Raw genomic sequence first — 13,649 nt, 5'->3', positions numbered from 1 at the left:
TATCTATTCTTTTGCTTATTCATTCTTTCAGTAAATATTTATGGAGTGTCTATTGCATAGTGCCAGGCACTATTCAAAGTACTGAGGATACAGTAATAAACAAGACAAAAGCTTTTCCCCCTCATGCAACATACATTCAGAAGCTTTTATTGAGCTGAACTCAGAATGTATGTATATTAATCTGCAGAGTGATGGTATTCACTTACAAAGGGATGAGGACCATTGAAGTGCTTCATTAGACAAATAGGACAGTAAAAGTCAGGCAATGTGAAGAATATGGGCTTGCTTTCTTCTGCCATTTCTGTATGATTGACTCAATTCTCCACTTTGCTCTGCTGGTGGAATTGTTGTCTAAGAATGTTCAGAGCACTCATATTGTTGAAATTTAGGGATCTAGAGATGAAAGGAGCTGATATATGTAATTATAATGTAGTGTTACTTAAGATTAAATGCTTTTCAAATTTATGTTTATAATTATACATTACAGCTACATAGAATATTTTTCCCTGTGGTTTCTCCCATGCATTACCTCTTCACATTTCTCATATTGCTAGAATCTAGGGGGTAATTATTACCCTTCAATTTTGCAGACAAGGAAACAGATATTTAGTGAGTGACTTTTCTAAGTCATAATATTTGACTATAAGACAATCTGATTACAGATTAATAAGGGAATGAAATTTCACCTGCAAAGTTTCCCCAGCGTTGTGGCTCAGACTTTTACATGAACCAAGGATATGACCTTAGACACATTCATTTTATCTCTCTTGGTTTCAGCTTCTTCATCTGGAATATCAGGCGATGGGCTAGATCCATATTCAGCCAATCTTTATTAGGCATCTGTTATGTGCAAGTCATGAACTAGATGTGTTCAATGTTACATTAAAGTAAATTAGGCCAGGTGCAGTGGCTCACAGTGGCCTGTAATCCCAGCACTTTGGGAGGCTGAGGCAGGAGGATTGCATGAGCCCAGGAGTTTGAGACCAGCCTGGGCAACAGAACGAGACCCCATCTCTACAAAAAAATAAGAAATTATGTGTGGTGGCACACTCCTGTAGTCCCAGCTACTCAGGAGGCTGAGGTGGGAGGATCACTTAAGCCTAGGAAGTAGAGGCTGCAATGAGCTATGATCATGCCACTGCACTCCAGCCTGGGTGACAGAGTGAGACCCTGTCTCTTAAAAATTGTTTTAAATTTACTGTAATAGAACCCTCACAGCAAATGAAGAAAACTAGGCACCAAGAAGTTAAGTAATCTGCCCAACGTAAGCCAGCTAAAGCTAGAGTCAATATGTTAATCCAGATGTTTTTACTTCAAAATCAATTGTTTCTCCTGTCTATATAGTGAACAGATAAAAATGGTGGAACAAGTAAGAAAATTACTTACATATGGTAAAGAACAGAAGGCTTGAATATACTCCAAACATTCATGATTCACTAAAATATACATAAGTCACTCAATCCTTCTCGAGTACTTTCATTTAAATTCAGCATTCTTGGAGTTATAGAAAAATATAAACATGTTTTGATTTATTGACATGTCAACTAAAATAACCATATTACCAAAGCACTAAAAATGTTTGTGCAATGAATAATATAATGTATCTAAATTATAATTTTTTATATTTCATTAATTTATACAACCAAATTAGGCATAATGTAATAATGTTTGAGGTCTCTATGTGATATAACAAAATACTAAAAAATAAATGTATAAATCCAAATAACAGGAAGTTGTGTTATTAACATATTGGTAAAGAGGTAGATTTCAAACTATCATTGTAATTACTTCATTAAGAAAGGCGTAATTTCAAATGTCACTTCTCATTCTGATTGGGTCAACAAATGGATTTTGGTATGTTAACTGACACAAAGGAAGAAGAAATTTTTTCCTTTGCTTAAGAAAAAAGATCTTGATGAAATGTCACAAGTAGCAAATCTGCATTGAACCTATCATTAGTAGTTATTAGTTGGCTAATAGGTGATCGTCATTATGGTTGGTATTATTGGAACCAAATCTGATATTAACATAGATAGCTAATATAAAAAGGCAGATCGTAATGATATTTGGGCAATAGATACTCAGAAAATAATGCTTTTGGGGGAAACTAGCTATATTTTTGGTGTGGGCTAAATGTTTAAATTTCTCCCAAACTCTTCTTTCTTCTGTCATGTAATATGTTATCAGTATTATTTAGGAATATTTAATTTTGCTATGGAAAATAAAAGGAGGAAAGCAAGGAGGATATATGATACTAAGTAGAAGCCAATAGCTTATGAGACATAGAAAAAGTAAGTTGAGTACATATGTGGTACAATGTTAGAAACAGTGAAACAAATAAGAAAATTTAGTTTAATTGAACCGTCACAGCAAATGAAGAAAACTAGCCACTCATAAGTTAAATAATTTGCTTAAGGTAAGCCAGCTAAAGCTAGAGTCAAAAGCTAAAGTTAGAAAATTACATAGTAAAGAACAGAAGTATCACCAAATATTCATTGATTCTCTTAATATGCAGACGAGGCATATGAGGCACTCAATATTTATTGCACTGAAAATCAGCCACCCATTGGAGATATCCAGTCCACATATCCTCTGTCCAAGAAGAACAATAAAATACATAAATGCTGACTGGGCTATTTGGCAAGTTATAGTTTTGGCCAAGCATCATTGCCCCTGCATCTCTCTAACAGAGTAAGTGGCCCCATGTATTTTACATCTGCAGGGCCCCTTTGTTCTTGGACCTCAACTCTGGTTTTTGTATTCACACCGTTGGTGGGGAAGGCTGATGTGGCTGAGTTTGGCAAGATAAAGACAAAAAAGTGAACTAGTCCAGACAGTTCATATGAGCATTGTGCGATATTCAGGTGATGCAATCTTTCATCTGTTTGTGCCCTACCCTTCATGGATTAATCTACCCTCTTTCCTCTGGTTCTCACTGTGTGTCTTAGACTGATGTAACTATGTAATTTGAGCATCTTAATGTGAACTGTGAGTTTAATGTGATGTCTGTGCTAACCTGTCTGGTTGTGTACTTGGAGACTACCATTACATGAAAGTAATTCCTCACATGGCACGGCTGGTCAATTTTTGCTTCACATTTCTTCCTTATATTTACAACTAATGGTAATTACACTGGAGTGAGTAAAGTATATACCATTTCAGAAAGGCATTTGATCATCTAAAGAGAGCATTTAGCTGTCACAGGAATATATTCCAATAATAGTCTGGTTGCAACAGACAAAAGAAGAATTCATGGTTCAGCAGATTAAAATCATAGCACTTTAAAACTGATTCCAGTTCAAGCTCTTATTTTGAAAGATGAGATATTGTGACTTGCCAAACATCACTATTTCTAGCAACTAGTAAGACAGAACAGGAGCCAATGCTGTCTGAAGAAGCTAGAGTTTATTTGAGATACTACTGCGTTCCTATCTGGATCTTGAATAATGACAAAGCTCGTATGATAGTGCATGCTATGTAATGCCCCAAAATATAAACTACAGCTGTCAAAATTAAGAAATTAACATTAAATGATGCAAAAATAAACAGAGAATGTCTGTTTATTAACAGCGCTTACAGTGGTGTCATTGAGACATTTTAAGTGCTAAAAATTGCTGTTCTCTCCTGCTGTTAATTTCATCATGACATTACAGATTTCCATTTGACTACAGAAGGCTGAACTGTGATCAGTCATCTCAAGTTAGTTGACTTTAGCTGGGAATTTATGCCTATTTATTCAAAATATTTAATTCTAACCAACTTTAAGTCACTAGCTAATATAGACAAGGAACTGTGATGTTTAGAACATAAAAATGAATAAAATTTAACTCTCTGAATCAACAAATATTTTTTAGTTCTGTGTGTCAGGCACTGTTCTTGGCCCTAGAAAACCATAATAGCAGTGGCTTAAACCAGGGGATATTCACTATTGGTAAATAAATCCTGAGAGTTGACTGGCAGTTCAACTATGACCTCAGGGACCTAGATGGTATCTGTCATTCCGTTTTCTTTCGTTATTTTTGGAATTTTCTTTTAGGTTGTTTGTCTGGTGGTCACAGAATACCTGCTTCAGCTCCAGGCATCACAGGACAATGTCCTCACAAGACCACATCCAAAGCATGAAGAATGAGTGTACTGCAAGAGAGGTCTTCTCAAGGAAGACTCTTTTCAACACACACACACACACACACACACACACACACACACACACACATCTCACTTCATTCTGCAGCTTCTCAGTCAACTTCCCCTCACATTGGTGTTGACCAGAGTAACTTTCTAAGATATTACTATGTTATAGTTTGTGCTATCCAAAATGGTATTCACCAGTGGCATGTAGCTTGTAAGCAGTTGAATTATGGCTAGACTGACTAAAGAACTAAATGTTTAGTTTTATTTAATTAATTTTAATTAATTAAAATTAAAATTTATACCTAGGTGCAGTGGCCCAAGCCTGTAATCCCAGCACTTTGGAAGGCTGATGCAGGAGGATCACTTGAGTTCAGGAGTTTGGGATCAACCTGGGCAACATAAGACTCCACCCCTTAAAAAAAAAAAATAGCTGGTGGCGTGTGCTCATTTTCCTAGCTGCTCAGGAAGTTGAGGGGGGAAGATTGCTTGAGCCCAGGAGTTTGAGGCCACAGTAAGTTATGATCCTGTCATTTCGCTCCAGCCAGGGTGACAGATTGAGATCTTGTCTCTCTCTCTTTTCTTTCTTTTCTTTTCTTTTTTTTTTTTTTTTTTTGAGATGGAGTTCATTCTTGTTGCCCAGACTGGAGTGCAATGGCGCAATCTCAGCTCACTGAAACCTCCGCCTCCCAGGTTCAAGCAGTTCTCCTGCCTCAGCCTCCCGAGTAGCTGGGATTACCGGCATGTGCCACCACACCTGGATAGTTTTTTGCATTTTTAGTAGATACAGTATTTCTCAATGTTGGTCAGACTGGTCTCAAACTCCCAACCTCAGGTGATCCGCCTGCCTGAGCCTCCCAAAGTGCCGGCATTACAGGAGTGTGCCACTGTGCCCAGCCCCGAGAGCCTGTCTCAAAAAAAAAAAAAAATTACTTATCCACAAGTATCTAGAGGCTATGTGAAAGAAAAATAAATCTTGGGACTCTAAAATCATTAAGCTAAAGGGAAAACTCAAGGTCGGAACTGCGTAGGGCAAACCTGTCTCCCAGTCTATTCAAAGTGATTGCTCTGCTCACCAAGATAAATGCATATCTGATTGCCCCCTTTGGAGAGGCTAATCAGAAATTCAAAAGAATGCAACCATTTGTCTCTCACCTATCTGTGACCTGGAAGCTCCCTCCCTGCTTAAAATGTATAAAACCAAGCTCTGTCCGGATCACCGTGGGCACATGCCATCAGGACCTCCTAAGGCTGTGTCCCAGGCCCACATCCTCAACCTTGGAAAAATAAACTTTCTAAATTGACTGAGACCTGCCTCAGATATTCGGGGTTCACAGCTACCATGCTGAACAGCGTAGCCTTTAATTCTTCTTGGCTAGGACTGGACCATGTGACCACTAATAGAGGCTGGGAAAGGGATTACCTAGCTTTAAGGGAGAAAAAGTTGGAGAATGGTACTTTGGCAGCAACCAACAGTGCGTGTAATAAAAAGTAATTAAGAAGAGCATCATAGAGCTGATATTAGTGGGCAAGGCTAACAATATAAAAATGTAAACAAATAAGAGAATAAGCTATGTGCAGGTTTGGACAAGCTGTGAAGATTATCTAGATTCCATCTAGATAACAAGTGTAGATTCTAGAGTAATGTAATAGGGAATAATGGAAGGTGGGAGGGAGTGATTTAAGAAGCAGATAAAGAAAAGCTGTCAGAAGCTCATAGTCTGTTAAAGAAGAAAGACAGGCATGTAAAAAAATTATTAATAAATTGGATACACACATATTATATATAAACATGTATACTTACATATGTACACCCTCATTGTTTACACATATAAATATATATATTTACACACATGCATACACACAGAGTTAATACAGTTGCTCTTTAAGAAGAAAAACAGGCTGGGCATAGTGGCTCTCGCCTGTGATCCCAGCACTTTGGGAGGCTGAGGTGGGCAGATCATGAGGTCAGGAAATCAAGACCATCCTGGCTAACAGGGTGAAACCCCGTCTCTACAAAAAATACAAAATATTAGCAAGGAGTGGTGGCATGTGCCTGTAGTCCCAGCTACTTGGGAGGCTAAGGCAAGAGAATCACTTGAACCTGGGAGGCAGAGGTTGCAGTGAACCGAGATCGTGCCATTGCACTCCAGCCTGGGCGAGAGAGCAACACTCTGTCTCAAAAAAAAAAAAAAAAAAAAGAAGAAAAACCAAGCATATTTATGTATTTCTCTTGTCTCCTACGAGCCTTACATAACACAGCAAGACAGGATTCGCCACACAGAAACATTGGAATGTGGTCCATCTACCATCCTTAAAGCAGCAGTTGATGCAATACAGTTCTACTGGACAAGGTATGCATGAGTATGTTTAACAAGCAATTTCTATAGGACATTCTAAAGTAGAACAATCACAAACACAGTGAGAACTTTCAAAGGACCTATTAATTTCTTCAGCTGGAAATGGTGTGATACTCTTGAAGCCTGAGGGAGGATCAGCAGTAGATAGACCTGTCTGGCAAGAGGCCGTCTGGGCTAGGGTAGCTTACTTCAAGCTTAGATTTTGGTGTGACTGAGGGGTAAGAGACAGTTTCAGAAAGTGTCATCCTCTGAGACTTTTGTAAGGGTAGAAAGGATTATTTATCATGTCCTCATAAACCCATGCTGGGATATAATAATAACTCAGAGTTCTGGTCATTCAAATGACTACAATGATGAAAAAACATGCTTTCTAAAGTCAGTGTTAGCTTTAATATGTAGTGTATGTGATTTATAAAGACCTTTTTCTTCAAAGATAGTATGAGTGATTTCTGTGCAACCATGGCTGAAATTATCCCTATAACAAAAACATTTTCTCCATATTAATCCTTAGATTCATGGTGCTACTTGTCATATCTCTTTTTTCTGAAAATTCTGTACTTTTTATAACTTTTTCAACTGTAGTGAATAAAAGGAGGATATATATCAAATTGATATTAGTATTAGTGGTAAAGTTTCAAAATAGACACAAACACTTATTTCAACTATAGGCTTAAAATATTCCCATACTTTAACTTCACATGACTATTTATGGCTACATCAATATATGTGGTTTTGATGGTTATTAAAAACTTCCACATTTCTATATAAGTTGCAAATCTTATCTTGAATGCTCGGGATCAAAAGTGGTTGTTTTTTTGTTGTTGTTGCTGTTTTTTGAGATGAAGTCTCGCTCTGTCGCCAGGCTGGAGTGCAGTGGCACAGTCTTGGTTCACTGCAACCTCTGCCTCCTGGGTTCAAGTGATTCTCCTGTCTCAGTCTCCTGAGTAGCTAGGACTAAAGGTGCATGCCACCACACCCAGCTAATTTTTGTATTTTAGTAGAGGCCAAGTTTCACCATGATGGCCAGGATAGTCTTGATTTCCTGGTCCCATGATCTGCCTGCATTGGGCTCCCAAAGTGCTGGGATTATAGGCGCGAGCCACTGTACCCAGCCAAAAAAGTGGTGTTTTGTTTTGTTTTGTTTTTGAGAGATGGTCTTGCTTTTTCACCGGACTGCAGTGCAATGGTGGTGTCATAATTCACTGTAGCCTTGAACTCCTGGCCTCAAGAAGTCCTCCTACTTGACTTCTCAAAGTGCTGGGATTACAGAAGTGAGCCACCATAGCTGGTCAGAAGTGTTTTTATTTTGGATTTTGGAATATTTACATACATATAATGAGATTTTCTGGGGATGGAACCCACGTCTAAAAACAACATTTATTTATGTTTCATATACACCTTATTCACATAGCCTGAAGGTAATTTTATACAATATTTTAAATAGTTTTATGCATGAAAGAACGTTTTTCTATCAAACCATCAGTGAGCAAAGATGTCCTTAGTTCAGCCACCCAGGTGGATAATCTGTGGTTATTTGGCGTCACTATCATTCCTGACTCTGAATGTATATGCTACTGATAAACAATCATTTTCTTACGTTTATTCACACGTAAGTACTTGACAGTAGATAACATGACATACCATTAATGCAGTGAAAAAATAAAGAATTCAGGGTAACTCAGCAGCAGAGTAGCATTCATGGAATACCTACATCAGCTGTGAAACTATCAACAAGCAACAGCAGCATTCAGTCTCCACCTACGATGCTGTGTTTGATTATAGAGTTACCGTACACTGTATTTTTTTTTTTTTTTAGGTGAGAAGAAACTTAGAAACAGTTGAAGGACTAGAAAGTGGGTCCTCTCCTCGGAGGCAGCACCACACATCTCTAACCATCTGATCTTTGACAAATCTGACAAAAACAAGCGATGGAGTAAGGATTCCCTGTTTAATAAATGGTGTTGGGAAAACTGGCTAGCCATGTGCAGAAAGCAGAAACTGGACCTCTTCCTGACACCTTACACTAAAATTAACTCCCGATGGATTAAAGGCTTAAACATAAGACCTAATACCATAAAAACCCTAGAAGAAAACCTAGGCAAAACCATTCATAGGCATAGGCAAGGACTTCCTGACTGAAACACCAAAAGCAATGGCAACAAAAGCCAAAACAGACAAATGGGATATAATTAAACTACAGAGCTTCTGTACAGCAAAAGAAACAATCATTACAGTGAACCAGCAACCAACAGAATGGGAAAAATTTTTGCAATTTACCCATCTGACAAAGGGCTAATATCCAGAATCTAATAAGATCTAAAACAGATTTACAAGTAAAAACAAACAAATCCATTCAAAAGTGGGTGACGGACATGAACAGACACTTTTCACAAGAAGACATTTATGAGGCCAACAAACATATGAAAAAATGCTCATCATCACTGGTCATTAGAGAAATGCAAATCAAAACCACATTGAGATATCATCTCATGCCAGTTAAAATGGTAATCATTAAAAAATAAGGAGACAGATGCTGGAGAGGATATGGAGAAACAGGAACACTCTTACACAGTTGGTGGACGTGTAAATTAGTTCAACCATTGTGGAAGACAGTGTGGCCATTCCTCAAGGACCTAGAAATAGAAATTCCATTTGACCCAGCAATTCCATTACTGGGTATATATCCCAAGGATTATAAATCTATTATAAAGACACAAGCACAGGTATGTTCATTGTGACAAGGTTTACAATAGTAAAGACCCGGAACCAACCCAAATGTCCATTGATGATAGACTGGACAAGGAAAATGTGGCACATATACACCATGGAATACTATTCAGCCATAAAAAATGATGAGTTTGTGTCCTTTGTAGGGACATGGACTGGAAACCATCATTCTCAGCAAACTGACACAAGAACAGAAAATCAAACACCGCGTGTTCTCACTTATAGGTAGATGTTGAACAATGAGAACACATGGACACACGGAGGGAAGCATCACACACTGGGGTCTGTTGTGGGGCAATAGGGGAGGGACAGTGAGGAGTAGGGAGGTTGGAGAGGGATAACATGAGGAGAAACGACAGATATAGGCGAAGTGGGGATGGAGGCAGCAAACCAAATTGCCATGGATGTACCTATGCAAGAATCCTGCATGCTCTGCACATGTACCCCAGAACCTATCATGTAGTAAAATATATATTAAAAAAGAAAAAATAAAGTGGATCCTCTGAGGCATTCTGCTGGATGCCTTTTTAAAATGTTTCCTCCAGTCATCTGCCCCATTAACACCTATTTTTGTCTTAGAAGTCCCTCTTGAATTGTGTAAACTGACATGATTTTTTGTTCTGTTGCGAATGAACACTGCTCTAGACCTTCAGAAGGCAAATTAGGTTGAACTAATTTACACTCCCACCAGCAGTGTAAAAGTGTTCCTATTTCTCCAACAGAAATTTTTACCATGTCATCTATAGGCACTTTCTCTGTAGTGTTAACATCATCTTCATTGTCACTGATGATCATTTGATTCAAAACCATTTCCTTCATCATTGGTCAATGAATGAACACCTGGAGCCTCATTATCCATGATAAACGTTATTTAATATTCACTTCTTCCAGCGTACAGATAGACATTGGGGGTATACGTTTTGCATGTGTAAGTAGGTCAGCCATTTTTATGTCTCACTTGACATATGCAATCCTTCAAAGTCACTACCTTATATCATGACTGAACATAGCTGTAGGCCAGAGATTGCGTCAGGCATGCACAACTCTGTCTATAGTCACTATGTTCCAAGCAGTAGCCACAGCATACATGGCATCACCTCATACTAAACTTTTTTTGAAAACCCTACACACCCGTTCTTCTGTTCATTGCTGCTTGCATGCTGTTCAAGAAAGTATTTTTATATTTACCCTTCAATGCTTTAAGGATACTCTGATCACATAGCTGAATTAATAAAATCACATTCGGGGAAAGTATATGGCATAAACATGATTTTTGATAAGAATTTCAGCTAGAGAATAAGCAGAAAAGTTTTCAAGGAATAATAAAATCTTATAGTCATTGTCCAGGTACAGTGGTTCACGCCTGTAATCCCAGCACGCTGGGAGGCCACAATGGGTGAATCATGATGTCAGGAGATCAAGACCATCCTGGCCAACACGGTGAAACCTACTAAAATACCAAAAAAAAAAAGATTAGCTGGACATGGTGGTACGCGCCTGTAGTCCCAGCTACTTGGGAGGCTGAGGCAGGGTAATTGCTTGAACCTGGGAGGTGAAGATTGCAGTGAGCGAGATCGCGTCACTGCATTCCAGGCCAGTGGCAGAGTGAGACTCCATCTCAAAAAAAGAAAAGAAAAATCTTGTAGTCCTTATCCAGTTCAGCTTCTCTGCAGTGACTGTAAGCTCTGGTACAAAATGTTTGTGAAATCAATCAGAAAAAATGTCGTTGGGGTCCTGTGGCTTTTTGTGAGCAGAATAATGGACTGGTAAAAAATTCACTCCTTGAAAAAAAGAGAGGACAAACTTTTGCCAATCACAGCAAGTTTACACTTAGGACGCGTGCCTGCAGCATTAGCACATCCCAGCACAGCTATTCTGTCCACGGCATTTTTAATTCCTAGAGAGGCTGTCTCATCTGCCACAGTCACTGTCTTTCTGGGACAATGATGCCAAAATAGTGATGTTTCCTCAGCATTATAAACTTGTTCTGGCATCCAATTTTCATCAGCGATGATCCTGGCAAACTCGTTAAGGACTTTTCCCACAGCTTTCTGATCAGCAGAAGCTTTATCACCACAAACCCTTAAACATTTAACGCTATGTCTTTTCTTAAATTTCTGCAATCAGCCTGTCGAATAGTCACAGTTCCCTTCAATTTTCAATTCATCGTGATAGTTCTTTGCTTGTTTCATGATGAGCATACCATTAAGTGGCATGTGGTCACTGTGATGCTGATGGATCCACTCTTTCAATACACAATTGAGATCTTCATATTTTGCATCATGCAGTGTTTTTCTATTTTTCATTAACTTGTGTCCATCACTTTTTTTCTTTTTGAGACTAAGTCTCACTTTGTTGACCAAGCTGGAGTGCAGTGGTGTTATCTCGGCTCACTGCAACCTCTACCTCCTGTGTTCAAGCAATTCTCCTGCCTCGGCCTCCCGGGTAGCTAGAACTACAGGCATGTGCCACCATGCACAGCTAATTTTTTGATATTTTTTATTAGAGATGGGATTTCACTATGTTGGCCAGGCTGGTCTTGAATTCCTGACCTTATGATCTGCCTGCCTTGGCCTCCCAAAGTGCTGGGATTACAGGCGTGAGCCGCCACGCCGGGCCATGTTCATCGCTTTTAGCATAGATCTTCAACAGTTTATCCTTCTGTTTCTTCAGATTATACATGGCAGTCACTCTAACACTGTACTTTTCTGTAAGACATTTCACACCTACACCACTGTCCAGTTTCCCTAACAGCTTGACTCTGTTGCATAAACATATTAAATGCTTCCTCTTTTTCTTTTCACTAATACCGACAGGATTAACTGCAGAGGCTTTTTTGATCATTTCTTTTTTTTGGAGATGGAGTCTTGCACTGTCATCCAGGCTAGAGTACAGTGGTGCAATCTCAACCCACTGCAACCCCCACGTCCCAGGTTCAAGCGATTCTCCTGCCTCAGTCTCCCAAGTAGCTGGGAATACAGGTGCTGGCCAACACATCCAGCTAATTTTTTGTATTTTTAGTAGAGATGGGGTTTCACTATGTTGGCCAGGCTTGTCTCAAATTCCTGACCTTGTGATTCACCTGCCTCAGTCTCCCAAAGTGCTGGGATTACAGGTGTGAACCACTGCACCTGGTCTGATATTTCTTTAACCAACAATGTCTTCACACCACAGAGCAAAGAAAAAGAAAACAAAAACAAAAACACAACAAAAAAAGCAAACCCACAGTGAGTAATGCATGATAAAGACCCCATCTGGGCATTGTGGGGAAATTGCGCTTGGCGAATCCAGCCTGCACACATGCCATTTTGTTACCTTTGTGGGACATGCTTGCATGGGGGAATCTGGGCATGCCCTGAAAAGATATGTAGCAGCAGAAAGGGGCTGGGAGGGTCTTTTTTCCCTTGGGGATGCTAGTAAACTGTAGTGTACCTGCATTTTAATGGTGACCTATCACATGTGATCAGGTGTGGAATTTTCCACTTGAGGTATTACTTGTCAGAACTCAAAAAGTTTTGAATTTGGGAACATTTCAGGTTTTGGATTTTTGGATTAGGGATGTTCAATGCTCAATCTGTAATAAGTTTTTATCTTCATTTAAAAAACAGATAATGATTTTGTTAGGGAATAATAATTCTTCAGATAAATTCAAGAGAAATGTGATCCATTTCACCCACCTTAACACAGAGGCACCAGTCTGCCTTCTAAGGTTATCGATTTGAAGTCTCTTAATGGTGGGAATAATCTCCCACATTTTCCGTCCATCATAGTGTCTGGACTAATGTTGTTCAACACCAATAGCGTAGCCACTGGGCATTTATTTTTTATTTATTTATTTATTTATTTTTGAGACAGAGTCTCACTCTGTCACCAGGCACCAGGCTGGAGTGCAGTGGTGCGATCTCGGCTCACTGCAACCTCCGCCCCCGGGTTCAAGCAATTCTCCTGCCTCAGCCTCCCAGGTAGCTGGGACTATAGGCACGCACCACCACACCCAGCTAATATTTTGTATTTTTAGTAGAGATGGGGTTTCACCATGTTGGCCAGGATGGTCTCGATCTCTTGACCTCGTGATCTGCCCGCCTTGGCCTCCCAAAGTGCTGGGATTACAGGTTTGAGCCACCGCGCCCGGCCACCACTGGGCATTTAAATTGAAATGTAAATTCATTAAAGTGAAATGAAAAATTTACTTCTCATTACACACTATCTACCTTCCACACACTATATAGCCACAGTTGGCCACATATTAGACAGCAAAGAACTAGAACAGAAAACCAAATGTTGGATGTTCTCACTCATAAGTGGGAGTTGAACAATGAGAACACATGGACACAGGGAGAGGAACATAGCACACTGGGGCCTGTTGGGGGGTGGGGGGCTTAGGGAGGGACAGCATTTGGAAAAATACCTAATGTAGATGATGGGTTGATGGGT

This window comes from Sapajus apella, unplaced genomic scaffold (assembly GCF_009761245.1).
Source record: "Sapajus apella isolate SASKATOON/1434 unplaced genomic scaffold, GSC_monkey_1.0 scaffold5, whole genome shotgun sequence".
NCBI lineage: Eukaryota > Metazoa > Chordata > Mammalia > Primates > Cebidae > Sapajus > Sapajus apella.
This window is presented reverse-complemented; position numbering follows the sequence as displayed.